Below are 18,703 nucleotides of genomic sequence, written 5' to 3'. Positions count from 1 at the left end.
TTTACATATGACCACATAATGCATGTGCTTTAAAAGGAGTAAGTCAACCTATTTAAGCAAAACATTAAATGTTGTAATTACACTCTCCATTAAAAAACATTTCAAGCTAACATTTCATGTGCTTTGACATACATAAATCAGTTTCCCCTCAAAATGCTTATCAGTGGCACATGTTTGACATAGCCAATACCTGCTTACATTAGACAGCACTTAGTTTGACAATGGTTTTTGAAATTTTATCTGCCCATTTTGAAACATTGTGACTGCTATCTAAAAATAATCTGAAAGTCTTGCTTTGTGAAAATGGTTTAAGTATTAAAAAAATCACATGCATAGTTATGCATTCTATACTTCTTGCCCTCTCTTCTAATACCTCTCAGATGGATGGCTGCTATATTTAAATCTTTCACTTCATAATTATAATTGCCATGTTCCTCTTCCTCAATCCTTTCAATCTCATCAACCAATAAATTCTCCTTCGTCAAGATAATCTAATGTCACTTTTTTGTTTCCTTGTTTTAATTTGTTTCATTGCCTACTTCTTCAAACTCAGGGATTTCACAACTACTGTTTCCTCACCTAAATTCTTCTTATCCACTCTTCTCTTGGCTCTTTTCTTGTTCTTTCTGTGGGTTTCTGGTTAAATGTCACTTCCACAGAGTGACTTCCACTGGTTTCTCTATCTGAATGAAGTTTCTTCTTCTATTTCCCCGCAAATTAAACTACTCCTTTCCTTTACATTACTTACACCACTTATAATTGTATATCTATTTAACTATTTGGTTGAACTCTGTTTCTTACACTAAAAAAGAAAGCCAGTAAAACAAAAAATGTCCATGTGGATAAGTTGCATGTTTTTTGGCTTTACCATAGTATTGAATACTCAGATTAGAGACAATAATTTGGATGAACAATGATATGTTTCTGGTGTGAACATTACCTGATGGGCAAAACAATGCTCTGTGAAATATTTAAAATTGTTTTTTCTTTTTATGTGGATTAAATTTAAACATGATCCCTAGTGAGAACAAGTGAGTTTTGGTAGAAATTTAACTTTTAACAGTTTCTTGAATTTCAGTTCTGGTACTTACTAGCCATAGAAGAATGACCAAGTTACTGTGCATATTCTTTTTTAGTTCCCTCACCTATAAAATAGGAAAGATCTAGCACAATATGTGAAATGTAATACATAATCAATAATCAGCAGCTATTAATAATGTAGAAATGTATTACAATAAAACTACACTACTAGATCTTTCTCTTTTTATAGATTTCACAATACAAAGTGAAGTGGACTCAAACTGTTCATAATTCTTATGCTGATCACTACTTCTTCAAGCAAAGTTATTTAGTGATTTTATCTTACTTGTAATTTCTATTCCAGAATGATAATCTTAACTGTAATTCAATGTTTTGTTGGGATCAGGCAGAACAGTATTTTATAGAATGTTTTATAGATCAGGGTTTTGCAGAATCTGAAAAATATATTGATAAAAATCATCACCTGCTATTGTTGTGTGAGCTTCTTGTGTGTATGTATGATGAAACATAGATATATTTCTATAGATAAAGTTATGTCTTTTTAGCATTTGGACATTGATGAATATTTCCAGATTCTGTTGAAGGAAAAAATATGATTCTATACCCTATGCCAGAGGTAAATGGTGAAATAGAATATTTACTATTATATTATTGGAATAGTTTCATATTCACACTCGTATTTATGCAAAAACTAAATGTGATGACAAACACAATAGACTTTAAGTGATTAAAATTATAATTCTCTTTACTCTCCTAATAATGGTAGGCATGAAATGAGTGTTTTATTTACAAAGTTGCCAGATATTGTTCTGGGATTTTCAGATTTATTTTTCTTGGAATTTAGCTTTAAAAATCAAGATGATTTAAACATGGTTTAACAATAAACTTTTGGATAAATTTCATGGTCTTAATTACATGTGTCTTAATTAAAATGGAAAGTAAAATGGCTGAACAAATTTTGGGTTGTGATTTTTGTTTTGTTTTGTTTTAACATATGCCCCTATGGTTGTATGGTGAATAATCTTCTGTAGTTTCAGATATTTTATATAAGACATATACTAACTTTTTTTTTCTTTTTTTTTTTAAAGATTTTATTTATTTATTTTTAGAGAGGGAAGAGAGGGAGAGAGAGAGAGAGAAACATCAATGTGCGGTTGCTGGGGGTTATGGCCTGCAACCCAGGCATGTACCCTGGCTGGGAATCGAACCTGGGACACTTTGGTTCCCAGCCCGCGCTCCATCCACTGAGCTACGCCAGCCAGGGCTAGACATATACTAACTTTTATTTCTTCTCTTTTCCAGTTAAATTCTTATTTCTGTTATAAGCATAAGCCCAGGTAGATATAAAGAAGACAACAACCTGTACAAATAATTAAAATACTACATGGTAAGATATTAGACCCTTGCTTACTCAGGACAACCCATTTTAAAGAGGAAATAATGTAAACCTAATAAAGCTGATGGAAAGTATTAGTGTTACAGAACAGACAAAGGGGGGCCTGAGACAATATACTATTATTGAAAGAAGGCCCCGGGTCCGTTTTGTCCGCCGCCCTAGGAAAGACGTCTCTCAATGCCAGAGATTTGTGAAAAGGAAATGTTTATTTAATGCTATACAGACTTCAAGTAGTGACCTAATGTCTTCATCAAAAATCCCAAAGTCCCTTAAAACACCCACAAACACAGTCATAGTCCTTCCTTCTTCCCCCTTTGCCCAGTCCAGAGTACCATATCTCAGGAAAGGAAATAGAAGTCCATGGCTCAGGCAGTCCTCTGGTTCTTAGTTAGTCCTCCATCTCGACTGGGAGACCTCCCTGGGTTCCCGGCACCCTCGGCTGAGTCGCCAGGATCTCTGCTAAAACCAGGTGGTGGTTCCCCCTTCTAAAGCTGCGGGGGTCCCCACTCTGGCACAGGCATGTGGTCCTCTCTCCCAGGGCCACGGGAGTCTCCACTCTGTCAAGGCCGCGTGGTTCTCCCTCTCTGGGATGCAGGAGACTCCACTCTGCTAAAGCCGCGTGGTTCTCTCTCCTAAAGCAGCACGGTTCTCCTTCTCAAGGCTGCGCATGGCTCTCCTTCTCAGGGCTACGCATGGTTCTCTTTTCCATGGCCGTGATCCTCTCTGCACCTCCACAGCCACATGGTTCTCTCTCCTCAGGGCTGTGCATGGCTCTCCTTCTCAGGGCTGCGCATGGTTCTCTTTCTCAGGGCTGCGCATGGCTCTCCTTCTCAGGGCAGCATGGTTCTCCTTCCTAAAGCACCACGGTTCTCTCTCTCCAATGGCCGCCAAGTCTGGGTTTTAAATCCCCGCGGCCAATCTTCCTCTGCAGCCTCATTTCCGACTCCTCCCACACTCGGCTTCACTTGCCAGAATTCATATCCTTCCAGCTTTACTGGGCTGCCATCATGAGTCTGGGCAGGTGTGGCCCCATGTCCTGGAGCCAATCTTCTCCGAGCTCCCACGCAGGCGCTGTAGCTTGGGGGATCTGCCCCCAGTCATGTCTTGGTGGGGAAGTTACTTCCATTCCCCTGGCTCAGAGATGATCACAGCTATTTAACATATCTAAGCAACCAGCCAAAGGCTATAGATATGTTAAATGACCACGCCAGAGGGTAGCTGCAAGGCTGTTGCTATGCAAAACAGCTCTCAATGGCCTTGCTCCATTTGTCCCTTCCCCCAACCCACACCCTGGGTGGGGGTATGGAGACATCTTAAAATCTCCTGGACACCTTAAGTTCTGGACCTCATTTCAAATGCCCATTTGGGGTCCCCCCTCTTGGCTGCACCCTGTAACATTAGGGTGAAATTGTTTCATGAAAACTATTTGGTTTGAAACATTATTATTCTTAGTCCCTTTACCAGCTCTTCAAGATAAAAATAAATCACTACTGGGTCATTGAACTTCTGAGAGATTTACCAGTTCACTACTTTATTTTATATGTAAAGTTTACATTATCATTTATGTTGATCTTTATCTTAAAATTCATAAATGTTCAATATATGGATTTGGAATTTCTTCAGCAAAAAAATGAATAATTTTAAAAATTAAAAGGCAGAATTTCTTTTATTTTCAGCATTGTGTAATATATATTTCTCAGCAAGCCCAAGTCATTAACAGGCATGCAGGATCCACTTGATCTATATTTTTCCATCTTTCCAAAAAGAGTTGGCAAATTGAATGTTTTTGGAGATGGAAATGTGGCCCCACACTGAGATTTCCTTCTTTGGTTCTCTTATGAGACAATGGCAATGATTAACAGAGATGAATAGCAGATGCATTTGAATCTATAATTGAACTTCTTTAAGCATAATGCCATTTCTCTCATTTTGAATTGGCTGGTAGAATACTTACATTCAAAAAAGCAAACCTTTATATTACAGTGATTTAACTGTGGTTCCAGGTTGACTCTTCCAAGCACTCCTGTTGCAGCTGGCAACTTTTAAATGAAACTAAAGCCAAATCACATGAGAGCTGAGACTTGTGTCATTTTGAAATGAAAGATATGCACTGGCCTTAAGAGTACATATTATGCATTTTCAGAGGATTATATATTTTTTCCGGCATTGATAGGACCACACAGGGCCATTAATATATCTGGGAAACACATTTTTCTTTGTTTTGTGTCAGATGAGTGAATGCTGTCAACACTATTCCGGCAAAGTGCCAACTGATGTTTCTCAAGCTGCTGAGGGCACTAGGAACGTATATACTGATTCATCCCAGAATGAGATTGATACAGGATACAGCCAAGAGGGGCGCCCAAAATAGGGATTGGGGATAGGGTCCAGAACTCAATGAGTCCAGGAAATACTAGGATGTCTTCACCCCTTTCCCCACAGGTGTGATTTGGCGGAAGGAACACATGGAGCAGGATCATGCAGGCCTGTTTTGTACAGCAACAGCTTTGCAGTTAACCTCTGGCATGGTCATTTAACATATCTATCACTTTTAACTGGTTGCATAGATATGTTAAATAGCTGTGGCCATGCTTTTGAGCTAGGGGGAAGGGAGTGACTTCTACCCAAGATATAACTCGGGGGCAGGTCCCCCTGATTACAGTGCCTGTTTGAGAGCTTGCAGATGATTGGCTCCACACCATGGGGACATGCCTGCCCAGGCTCACTATGGAAGCCCAGTAAAGCTGGAAGGATGTGGGAGTGCTGGCAGGTTAGAAATGGGGTTGTAGAAGAAGGTTAGCATGGGGATTTAAAACCCAGACTCAGCATCCATTGAGAGGAGAGAGGCACGCATTTTTGGCCAGAGTGGGGACTCCCACAGCCCTGTGAGAGAGGACCATGAGGCTGTGGCAGTACAGAAAGTACATGTGGCTGTGGCAAATAGAGGGGAGAGCCATGTGGCTTCTGACAGAATGGGGACCCCCACAGCCATGTAAGGGATAGATCCACGCAGTTTCACCAGAGTGCAGACCCCCGTAGCTTAGATGAAAAGGGAGAACCACGCAGCTTTGCCAGAGTGGGGAGTCACCATGCGGCTTTAGCAGAGAAGTGCCACTTGGCTTTGGCAGAGTGGTGACTCCCCCTCCCCACAGCTTTGCCAAGAAGAACCACGTGGTTTTGGCCAAAGTGTGGACCTCTGCAGCTTTGGTAGAAGAGGACCACGTGGCTCTGGTGTGCTCCCTTTGACCACATGGCCTGAGAAGCAGGAGAGACTTTGCCTGGAAGAAGGGTGGAAGAACTCTTGCCAGTAGGCCATGAGAAGGTGTCACATGGCTTTGGATTAATTAGAGATCCTGCCTCAACAGCGACACAGCTGATGGTGTTAGGACCCTGAATCACAGTCGTTTGCTTTTTTTCTTGAGATAGGATACCCCAAATTAGGGCAGGGGGAGAAGGAAGCACTGTGAGTGCCTCTGGCAAAAAGGACTTCGATATTTTAATGAAGTCATTAGGTCACTACTTTGAGTCTAGTTTTAAATAAACATTTCCTTTCCTTTTCACAAATCTCTGGCATTGAGAGACGTCTTTCCTAAGGGAGCGGGCAATGGAACCTAGTGGGGGTCCTTTTGATAATAGTATATAATTACCCCCTTTGGCCTTGTCCTGTAATGGTTTTTGGCAACAACCCCCAAGGGGACAGTAATTACCCCTCAGTCTGTTTTGTAACAGGATTACAATGTTCCAGGTTATTGGAATTTTGAATAACCAAACATTCACATTAATTTATGTTACATTGTTCAGGTAATCTGTTGGGAACCGCCCTGACTGGTATCAGAAGCGAAAACCCCTGCCTAGGCTAAGGCTAAGGGAAACACCCTTGGAACCGTAAGCCAGCAAGGAGACAAAAGCTTATCTCCCTGGCAGGAATACTGCTTCTGCTGCTGAACCCCAAAAAGCTTGGTCTGTTAGCCAAAGATGGGTAAGATTCCCCACGGGGGGAATGACCTAAGACAGGCACAATCACTTTGGGAGGCCCCCCAAAAGAAGGACTTGGGGGGCTGCCCCAAAAGGGGGTGATGGACCCTCGCTCCTTGGCTTTGACATAGCCTGAGTTCTCAGCGTCTGGGAGAAAATCTCCTTATCTCTTGGTTGCCTTAGTTCCCTTGATCCACCTAAGCCTGAAACAATGACAGGGTGGTGCAGCTCTGTGCTGAAAAGGGCGGATTCCCCGGGTGATCAGGCCTAAGAAAGAATATGTAAATTCCTGTGAAACCTTCTTTGTTTAGAATGCTCTCAGTTGAATGAGAAGGGTCCAAGGAGGAAGTTAGTTTGTTCCTCAAAGTCTTACAGCTCTTTGACCCCAACTCAATAGACCGGCAGAGTTCCTTGTTTTCTATAGTTCCTTACTTCCCCCTAATGAGTACTGTACTTTACCTGAATTATTATGCAAAATGAGCCCAATAAAAGCAGGTATGGACTGTAAATCGGCGTGCTCCACACTAGGGGGGGTGGCCATTTCGTCCCTACTTCTCCACAGAAACTAGTTTGTCTCCGTGCATGTTTTTTCTCTCGTGTTTTCGTCAAGCCATCCGCAGAGTTCTGTGGTCACTGCTGGCCGGTGACCCACGCAACAGTAATCCACCATCCTCAGCAGTTTTCCATGAGTATTGTGTGATGTGTCTTTCATCTGACATTGCTAGAATAATCCTGGAGTAGATTGTCAACATGTTAGTATGTTGAATTGATGAATGAGATGCGACCACTGACTATTAATCTGTTTTCCTTCTACATACTAGGGCTACATATATTACTTTCTTTACTCCTGTGAGACAATAGAGTGCATTAAATAATATATATTAGTACTCAGGATACTGGTGTTTTAGTTCTAATTTTTTGGAGCATTGGCTGGTGGCCTCATTTCTCAAAGTTTCTTGAATTAGAAAAGAAGGAAGATGACGTATTAATCTCTAAGATTCTTTGATTTCTAAAGGTCTATGATTTTCTTTGCCTTTGACATTAAGGCAATTGTTAACTCATAGCTCATATGTCTTTTGAACAGAAAATACCAAATTTAAATGCCTTCTTCCTCCCACTTCAATTTTTTTATACATCCCTTTTGACACTTTAAGTTGAAATGTGTTTGCCTACACAAAACTTTTCAGTAAGCATGTTCTTATTTTCTTACAGTAAAGTCCAGAAAGTAGGCATAGTAAACAGTAGTATTATATTAACATTAAAATTATCATATATCATTCTCCTTAGAGAATTAAGGCAATCAAGAGATTAAGTGAATTCTCTAAAATCACCCAGTTAATAGAAGGAGCAGAACACAATCTTGAATATATACACCATTTGTTTTAAACATTCTAAGTGTGTTAGTGTATACTTTCTCTAAGCTTGGAGCTAAGTAAGATAGTAGCCGAAGTTCATTGCTCTGCATAGCCTCTGTTTTCTGGAAATTGGCAATTTAAAGCTCTCAAAGCCACAATTTATATGGATATGGGTAAAGCATATATACAAACTCTAGAAACACTGTGGAAAATAGATGCAGACAGGAGTAAAATGAATAAATGCAATTGCAAAATAAAAATTTAGGGGAAATTATAAGCTACATATATTATTATATTTAGTCAAATGAAGTATCTTCACCTTCCATTAGAGAGTGAAATCTTCAAGTGAGATTCAAAATTTAGAAATCATTGATGGAAAGTTCATATAACAGTTAAAGAAAAGCAGACTAGGAAAAGTAAGCCTGTACTCCTAGGGTAGGTATCTGAGTAAGTTAAAGTCACCCTAGTGTTTGGTTTCTTCCTCTATAATATACAAATTGGACTAGAGAAACATTATACCTCTTTAATTCCAAGTTTTCTTATATGATTTTTTGAAAGCTTAGTAAACTCTTCCAAGAATAGATCAAGAAGTCAAGAGAGAATTAGTCACAAATAATTCAAGTTCTGATTCCTGAATGTTTCCATTATTAACATTTGGAGCTCTCCAAAGCTCAGTTTCCTTATCATGAAATTGAAATGCCATCAACACTCTTTCCAGAGAGCTTTTGTGGTGACTAAATGAGATAATGAAGGCAACACTTCCAGAAAAGTGCCTGCAATAAGGTAGCACTTCACATTTATCGAGTGCTTACAAAAGATAATAATAATCTTTCTGAAAATTAGCAATTAGTTTTGCTAGTTGAAGAGTATAATTTATCAATGTATTCACAATAGATCTACAGTAATATAGGATGAAACCTTATCTCATCTTATTCCTTATTCTTGGAACACCCTTCCAGCCAAGCTTCTGTAGATGTCTTTTTTCCTTCCTTCAATACTCTTCATAAAATATCACTGTAATTGAAGATTTTACTGTGATTTTATCACAAAAGGCAATTTCTTCTTATGCCATTACTGCTTTGCACATTTTAAAATACATTTACTTTCTTTTCAGTACCTTTGTTAGTTTTGTGTTGTGGTTACCATCTAAAAGTTTTTTCATTTTGAAAAGGTGAGGGGAGGTTAGGGGGTGGAGGGATTGAGAAAAAAGGAAAAAGGACTCATGGACAGGGACAACAGTGTGTGGGTTGCTGGGGGTGGGGCCGGGGGATAAAAAGGGACTAAGAGGTAATGGAAGAAAACAATGAAGAATAAATTTAAACAATTTTTTCTTACAAAAGTAAAGCTAATTTGTTGAAATTCCATGGTCCTTTTCAAGTTTTCACTTTAAACCTACTTTCCACACTCAGTGACTTCAAACTTCTTAACATTTTATTTTTGTTTGGTTTCTGTGAATTTGGTCTCTTTTAGTTTTCCTATTTGTCAGATATTTCTTTTCAAATTTTTTCTCTCTTGTTTTACTTTCTGCTTCCTAAATTATGAATATAGGCTTCCCTTTATTTGCAGACTCTTTTAACTTCAATACTTTAAGCATCACCTTTAGGGTAGCTATTGCCAAAATCTATGCTTCTGTTATTTGTGGAAATGGAGTTCTTGCAGTATCACAAGGAAAATAATTTCCTGGGACCCACACAAGAAGATGGGGCTCCATGATAAATATTATTGATGATATAAAATCGAGGAGCTTCCCCTCTTGACTTTCCAATGTCCCATCTCTGTCCATCTCACCATGGAAAAGGTCCACTCTTGGCCTCAGCAAACCCAACACTGGAAGCTCCAATAGAAGCTTCTAGTCCACTCTAGTCCAGTCCAGCATCTATGTAGCTTAACGTGTATTTCCAGCTATAGTCCATTGCTGTGCTGCTGTATTCGGGCTCTTGTCTGGAGCCTGTGGGCAGTGTCTGCAAAGCTATGGACCACATTGCTGCTAAGGCCTGAGTGTATAGTATGAGTGAAGGTCATGAGCAAGAGATGAGAGACACAGAAAAAGTATATCTTTGTTCCCCTGTGCTTATATTAGCTTGAGACATACCAGGTGCCTTTTCCAAAATTACCAATAAACTCCTTAAGTTTTCATGGGTTTTGGATGGGTTTATACTCCCTAGTTAGACAGAAAGACCTCTATGGTCCAGCACCACCCATGTTATCTCCGACAATCTGGTACTGGAGTTGGCAGGGGAGGAGTGTTAATCCCCTTAGTGGAGCAATGCTGTAATCCCCTGGGGTGTGAAGTTGTAGCTTCTTGGCTAAGCAGGCAGGTTTATACTCCACAGTTTGTTAAACTCAGTGTCTAGTTTCCTTTTGCTTCTCTTTCCCTTCAATAATTAGGTAAGTACCAACAGTAACACCTCTAGACCTCGCCTATTTCCTGAATTTAAGACTTGCATTTCTAAAAGCATGTTAAGCATTTTCCCAAAGATGTCGTAGATGTCTTTCAAGCATTCCAAACTCAGTTATCCCAATAGGATTCCGTTTACTTTCCAATTCACCCTCTATCTCAAGCATAATCCTATTCTCTAATTTTTAATATTATTTAATGTCATTTCATTCAACTCTTATCTTCTTAAACTCTTTCTCCCTGCCTCACTCCCATTCCCTGTGTCAGGTAAGCTTCAAATTCTGCTAAAATTTTTCCCTGCAAACTTTCTCCAATTTCTCTACCCTTTCAAGGCTTATGGTGCTTGTGTTTTGATGCTCACTCACTTTTACCAGTATAATTGACCAGTAACTTCATTTTTCTTCTCGAGTTTTATACTATGCCAAACTGACAAACTATTTCATTCACTGACTTTTTTTACTTAGAATGCAACAGAAATGCAGTGACCTAGTCCACAAATGGCTTCTATTATCTCCTCCTATCTTAACTTTACAACCTTTAACCCAGTGACAACCAAACACCTACCTTTCTATTTCTTTTCATCTTTAGCTATGTCTAGAGACATTTACAATGCATTCCCCATTCTCTTCTATTATAAACTTCATTAAACAAGACAAACATTTTCCTAAACCATAAGAGAAAGCTTATTCACATTTCTCTTGGCTATTTCTATAAATTACAAAGTATCCAATTATTGAACATGATGTGTTATAAATGTATATATGCTCACTGTTCTTTGTAATAACTATACTATTAATCCCTAAAGCAAGCATCATGATTAAAATCATGGCAGTTTTAACAACTGGCAAGAGTAAGCCTTGCATGGATGCTTGCAGAATGAATGAATCAGTCTTTCCCTTTGAACACTTGTTCCTTTTTGTTAAAGGTATTTTTTTCCGTAATAAAATCTTTCACTAAATTATGATCACCTAAATGTTGGAGGCAACACCTTAATAACAATGTAACTTTCAAAGAGGTAGAATTATGTTTATAAATAAAAATCTACTATATATATTTAATAGAAATTTTGAACTCTTTCTTGAGGGAAGTACTGTATATTATTTTGTATTTTAAAAACTATAAATGTTTATATCTAACTTAAAGTATATAGTTCTTGACATGTGGTTTTCAAAATAATAATGACAATAATAATTTTATTTATTATCTGTTTATCCTAAATGCATTTAAAAAGACCTCCAAAGTACCCATGATAGAGTAAGATTAATTTTAAAAATAAGAAAATTGATTCAAAGTGTCATGCTGATTTGAACTATATGCCATGGCACAAATCTTACTATAGTTTTAATGTTGTTATATAAATGCCATTGTAACCAAACATTTGTTGTAATATCTATATCTAAACTATAATTGTGGGTTGTCTAGTTTCAGTAAACTATACCAAACTACCAAGAAATGAAAAGTGATAATAATCATAGTTTATGTAACAAATGGATTCTAAACTTTATATTATGATAATTAGTTTTCATTTATATAGCTTTAACTTAATTCAAAGAGATTTTGCTCATATTATAAATGTAAACATATATTTTCTTTTTTTGAGAGTTATAGTTTTTGATTCTTATTTGGCATTCTAGAAATTTTATAATAGGTATATTTCTTAAAAGTATTCAATATTTTGGTAGTTATTGATGATTTTCAAAAACCATTAAGGTTTTATTTGTTATTTAAAATTACTTTATGAATGGGTAGATGTTATTACAATTTTTATTTTTTACTTTTTTAGATATTTAAACATTTGTTAATTTTGGTTTTCTTTTTGAAATTATTATTATTTTTTATTGTTATTCAAGTACAGTTTTCTCCATTTTCTCCACCACTCCCTCCACAATTTTTATTTTTTAATTTATAGATTTACATTTGAAGTGATATTAAATAACTTGGGCAAACCCACATAATTGGTAAATGGCAGAATTAAAATGTAAACTACATTTTCAGATTATGAATTCATTGTTGTTTCCATTCTATATGTTAATTGTATTTGGGACACATTTTGTCACTGACCTATTTAATTTTTGGGAGAAAATGAATTGTATAAATTTGTCAAGTACCATATAAATCTGTCAACATAGCCAGAATAATCTTACTAAGTCCTAAATCTGATTAAATCATCTCATTGCTTTTCCCTTTTGCCCTCAGGTAGCCCAGCCTCCTTACATGGGGCTTAAGGGCATGTCTCCATCTTCCTCTCTACCACAGCCCCAGCAAGATAGCATACTGTCACACATTAAATATTTTAATTTCTTCAATCTATAAAAGTTCAGAATTTTCCATATAGTTGTTTGTTTTTTTGTTTTGTTGTTTTTTTGTTGTTTTTTGTTCTGAGGCAGAGATTTTGTTGCTACTCATTTTCATGACTATACTCCTATACTCTTTAAGTCTCACTTCCATAAAATTTCTTCTGGAAGATCTTCCTTGATCACATCCTCTCCCTACAAACTTAAATCTAGGATACACATTTCTTCAATGGTTTTGATAAGACTATATTTTTTACTTGTGTTCAAGTTGGAGGCGTAGGCAAACACCGTTTGCTTCCTTGTACCACCACATCAAAATTACTAAGTTATAGAACAACATTGCTCAGAAATGTCAGAAATTGAGTTGAATGGAAGTCTGACAATTACGGAACTAAAGAAACCACATCCATCCAAGTAGGAGATGCACAAATGCAGAGATGCAAAGATGTGGACATCACTGATCCCAAACCACATGTGGTAGATAAAAATTAGGGAGGGATATCTTGAGAATGAAGAGTTCTAGCCCTGCACCAGGCCACCTAGCCCAGGGTTTCAGTGCAAGGAAGATAAGCACCAATAACTTCCGGCTATAAAAACCGGTGGGCTGGAGTGGATGAAAGTAGCTACTAGAATCCCACACAGTTCCTCTTGAAGGGGCCACACATAAACTTACTCAGACTCACTCCCTCTAAGCTCCAGCACTGGGGTGGCAGCTTGAAACTCACAAACAGTAAACAGGGAGGAACTGAAGTGTCTGGCATCTGGGTGACAGCTCTGAGACAGCTTTCTCACAGACAGAAAAGTGGACAGGGGTCAATGTTCCTTTTATGAGTCTTCCCCCCACATAACCAGCAGGCAGAGGCCATATCTGAGATTCCTTTAAACTGGCTAACATGGTTTCTTCCTACCATCCTGAGGTATCCCTGAGGCTCTGGTCCACCCAACTTATGGGCCCATCCAAGCAGTTAACAGTGGCTTTCCATATGAATGGCTGGTCTTCACTTAGGCTTCACATCTTCCTAAATCCTCTCAAACAAGCAACAGCCAGCCTCAGCAAGCCCAGCCCCTGTACCTCTGTCTAAGTGGCCCCAGGCCAAATGTATTAGCAGCAGCCACCTTTGGATCACAGTTTGGTTTCACTGAGGAACCTCCAAAGTTTAGCATAAATAGCAGCCATCTGCAGATTGCTTGCTAGCTCCTGCTGGATGGCCCCAGGTCAAACACAGGTGGTGGCTAATCCTGGCCTACACAACCTGGCAAATCCCAGAGCCTGCACAACCAGTGGATAGTTATATAGCATGTTGAAGCACAATCACCCTTCCCCTACACAGCTGATCCTCCACAGAGGGAGGAAGTTTGTGGTCAGTGGTCATGGCTAGTCTTTGCAGCTAATTGGACTGGGTAAACCCCTCCCATTGATCTGCCAACAGCAGCCAAAGCTCAACTACAAGAAAACGGTATATTCAGCCCACATAAGGGGTGTACCTAAGTACCCAGCTTGGGTGATAGCGGAAGCTGTGCCACTAGATCCTACAAGACACCTATTACTTTAGGCCACACTACAAAGAGAGGAAGTCATAGAAGCTGTAACTAATATGTAAAAATAAACACAGGGAGGCCGCCAAAGTGAGGAGACAAAGAAACATATTAAAGAATAGATCAAAACTCCAGAAGAAGTACTAAACAAAATGGAGATGTGCAAGCTATGAAATACAGAATTCCAAACACTGGTTATAAGGATGCACAAGAAACTTAGTGAGTACCTCAACAGCAGGCAGATCAAGGCGGAAATGAAGGATACAGTAATGGGAATAAAGAACAATTTATAGGGAATCAATGGTAGAGTGGATGAAGCTGAGAATTAAATCACTGATATAGAACACACACACACACACACACACACACACACACGCAAACCAGAAAACAACAAATCAGAGCAAGAAGAAGAAAAAAGAATCAAAATGAACAAAAACAAAAATAAAAATGATGATAATGTAATGAGCTTCTAGGACAAATTTGAGCATATCAACATTTGCATCATATGGAGTGTCAGAAGGAGAAGAAAAAAATAAGGCATTGGAAATCTATTTGAAAAAATATGAAAGAAAACTTACTAATTTGGTGAAAGAAATGAACATGCACGTCCAGGAAGCACAGAGAGTCCCAAAAAAGATGGATGCAAACAGGTCCACACAAATATACATCATAACTAAACACCCAAAGGTTAAAGATAAAGACAGAATCTTAAAAGCAACAAAAGAAAAGCAGATAGTTATTTATAGGTGAGTCCTCACAAGACTGTCAGCTGAATTCTCAAAAGAAACTTTTCAGGATAGAGGGGTTTTGCAAGAAATATTCAAAGTCATAAAAAGCAGCCAAGATTGCTCCACCCAGCAAAGATATCATTTAGAAGTCAATGGCAGAAAAAGAGCTTCCCAGAAAAGAAAAAAAAAAAAACCTAAATGAGTCATCATCACCAAACCATTATTATATGAAATGTTAAATGGGCTTGCTTAAGAAAAAGGAAAAGATCAAAGCTAAGAAAAATAAAATGGCAATGAACACATATCTATCAACAATTGAATCTAAAAATCAAACTAAGCAAACAAGAAGAACAGAGACATAATCATGGATACAGAGAACATTTTGATGGTTGCCAGATGGGACAGAAGTTTGGGGGAACAGGTGAAGGGATTAAGAAGTACAAATTGATAGTCGGAGAATAGCCATGGGGATGTAAACTACATTTAGGACATGGAATAACCTAGAGATAACATAATGACCCATGGACATTAATCAAGATGTGGGTGTTGCCTGATGGACTGGGGTGCACCTGGTACAGGAAGCAAAGTAAGAGAAATTGGGACAATTGTAACAGCACAATCAATACAATGTAATTAAGAATAAATATTATGGTAATTAGAAATGACTATACTTTTTGAGATGTTATATTTTAGGGTCTGGAGAAGTTCATATTTATTTACTCCGATTCAAAATTTAAAAATAATATTTTTATTTTTATTGTTGACAATATTGCAGATATATCCATTCCCCCTGCCCTTTGCCCTACTTCTGCTTCCATCTGGAGATCACCACACTGTTGCTGCTTGTGCACATGAGTTATGCACGTACGTTCTTTATTTAATCCTTTCACTTTCTTTCATCCAGTCCCTTGTCCCCCAAAACCTTACAAAAATCTGTCTGTACTATGCATCCAAGCCTCTGTTGCTATTTAATTTGTCATTTTATTTTGTTCATTAGCTTCCATATATAAGTGAGATTATATAGTATTCATCTTTCTCTGACTGGCCTATTTTACTTAGCATAATAATCTCTGGGTCTATCCATACTGTTGTAAATGGTAAGGCCTTCTTTTCTTCTCCCTCTCTCTCTCTCTCTCTTTTTCTCTCTCTCTCTCTCTCTAATGGCTGAGCTGTATTTCATTGTGTAAATTTACCACAGCTTTTGTATCTACTCATCTACTGATGGACACTTGGGCTGCTCCCAGATCTCGATTATTATAAATAATGCTGCTATGAACATAGGGGTGAATAAATTCTTTCTAATTGGTGTTTTGGAATTCTTAGGATATACTCATAGACCCAGAAGTGGGATCACTAAACCAAAAGGCATTTCCACTTTTTGAGGAAACTCTCGGTGTTTTTAATTCCCTGTTCATAGTACTAAATCTTCCTTTAGACCTTGTTCAATTATATCCTAAGTGTCTACAATATCTAAAATAGATGCTGAATTAATGTTCTTTGATTAAATGAATTATAGCTTTCCTAATATTCCCTTGTTTTATAACCTTCAAACTCATTGAATTGTTGGTGAACTCATAATTTTTAGCTTGTGTTCATACTTACGATTTGACAATTTTAAGACTGAATTATATATAGCCCAATATCTGTTCAGCAAGTTAGGCATTAAGGTTATATTTTAAATAAAATACAGTAGAACCTTGACATTCATGGGTTTAACACTGGCATTTTCTACAGTAGTATGCTGATCTTCCAGAAATTAATAAAATATGATAATATACACATTTGTTGAGGAATGAATTGGAGACAAAATTTTAGGCTAATATAAAGAAATGAGTCATCTAGCTATTGAGGCTACTAAACTTGGACCTTCTGCATCTATCTCCATGTGACTTTATTTTTCTATAATGTAATATCATTTTTCCTTTATATTAATTGTCTGAATTAAAATTCAGCTCTCTGGGTTAAAGGCAATGGAAGCAGAGAGAAGTATAGTCCTTAGATTAAAGGGTAAAGTTTTATAAAGTAAATCATAAGGCATAAATCATATTTACTCATCTTCAGTCATTTCTCAATGAGTTGAATACAAATAAATAAATATGGAGAATAGCAGTATTTGCACAAATGATAATCATAAAAATATCTAGATATGTCAGCTAGAAATATCAACAGTGTATTTTTTGTGTTATCACTGCTTATATTGGTTTTACCCCAGAGCAATGGATGTTATAAAGCAGGAAAAACAGTATATTGTATTCTGAACATTTGTGTGAGGATGTTTTTTCTATTTTAAATCATTTTGATAAGTCAATAAACCATTGTAAAGTCACTAAATTTTGTATTAACTTGATTGAATCTTTTGTATTAACAGTTTCCTAACTTACTCTGTCTCTTCCCAAATTCTCTGCTTGAAACATGTTTTGCTAAAGTTCACTTTATCAATAATGCACTCTTCTTTCTTCACTTTGGTTGAGGAAGTATAATCTTTTATTGCTCTCAGTTTTTAAGTTTCTTTTTTTTTCTGAGAAGATCTTCATAATTATGCAAAAAATATAATCTTATCAAATCCCACATCCTAGAGTAAAATTATATTGATTTATGTCAGCGAGCATCTAAAGCAATTTTTCAATTCTTAAATTAGTTTTATTTGTTCTCTCTTTGGTGGTGACTCTGAACTATAATATCAGACTAGGTAATAAAATATCTGTATACCAACAGGTTGGCACAAAACCAATTCACCTACATTTTCATGGGAAGATTGGAATACTTCCTGAAGAGATATGGATTCTGAACTGAGGAGGAAAATGAAGAAAGTCATAGGTTGTTAGGCTGATTTCTTTTAGAATCAAATTATTGTAAGGGCAAATTATTATAAATTGCCACTAAATTGGTATTAAATTAGAAAACAGCAATTTCTAATAAGTTTTAAGAAACCAAAATGTATTTTCCTAATATATAATGTCTATACATAATATAGGATGAAACTATTTTTTGACAATTGGACAATTTGCATTTGTTAAATTATACCAGGTAAAATATGGGCTATGCAAGTTATATACTATGAATATTTTAAAAATTAAATTGTACTGATTAGAAACTGCCTTAAGGTAAAAAAAAACTTGAAATAGTAACATCTCTGCTGTGGTCAAGATTGAAGTGCTTACATTATTTTTCAGGTGTTTCTCTTTTGTAGAAAAACAAATGACACTCTAGTCATGTTGCTCTGTTGTCCAACATTTAATAAATTCTCATAATTTTTAAATAAAAATTCTATCTCTACTTTTTATATCTAAGTGCTATTATTTACATACTATACATAACTTTTATGCTTGTATGAAAAACAGGCTACATTTTTGGAATTATTTTAAATTCTGTTGCTTAGTTATTGTTAATGAAAAAAAAATGTTACCTGTTATCATAACAGAATATGTGGGTTGAAATTACCTGAATAGAAATAATCAAGGTGATAACTTTTATCCAGTTTAAAAGGTAGAGTATGGAGATAATACACATATTGATAAGTCACAAAAATTATCAAACACCAAAGGTCATATGTGAACTGGAAATCCAACAAGTCTAGCAGGTAAGGAATTCCACAAGACTATTAGTAGGTCAATGAGCTCTAATCCAATGACAGAGATTATTTCCTTCTAAATCTGTAATATCTTGTCATTTTTAATGAGGTAGTGACATTGCCATAAGGATAACAGAATACACAGGCAAAACCTTTCTCAAATTTGGACACATTTCTACTGATATGAAGATCTTCACAGGCACAAACATAACATGAACATTCAAATCACTAGGAGCTCTCTTCTCATGGCTCTTTCAACTTAACATTTGATATTACCAACCATTCCTTAATTACACAAACACTCTTGACTTCAGGTTCACCACTCATTTTTCTGTTTTTCTTTATACAAATCTGACCTCTTTTTCAAATTCTTCTTTCCTGGTTTGTCTACTTTGGGCTTTAATTACAT

This window comes from Phyllostomus hastatus, unplaced genomic scaffold (genome assembly GCF_019186645.2).
Source record: "Phyllostomus hastatus isolate PE091 unplaced genomic scaffold, TTU_PhHast_1.1 phas_contig_196, whole genome shotgun sequence".
NCBI classification, from domain to species: domain Eukaryota; kingdom Metazoa; phylum Chordata; class Mammalia; order Chiroptera; family Phyllostomidae; genus Phyllostomus; species Phyllostomus hastatus.
Note: the sequence above shows the minus strand (reverse complement) of the source record.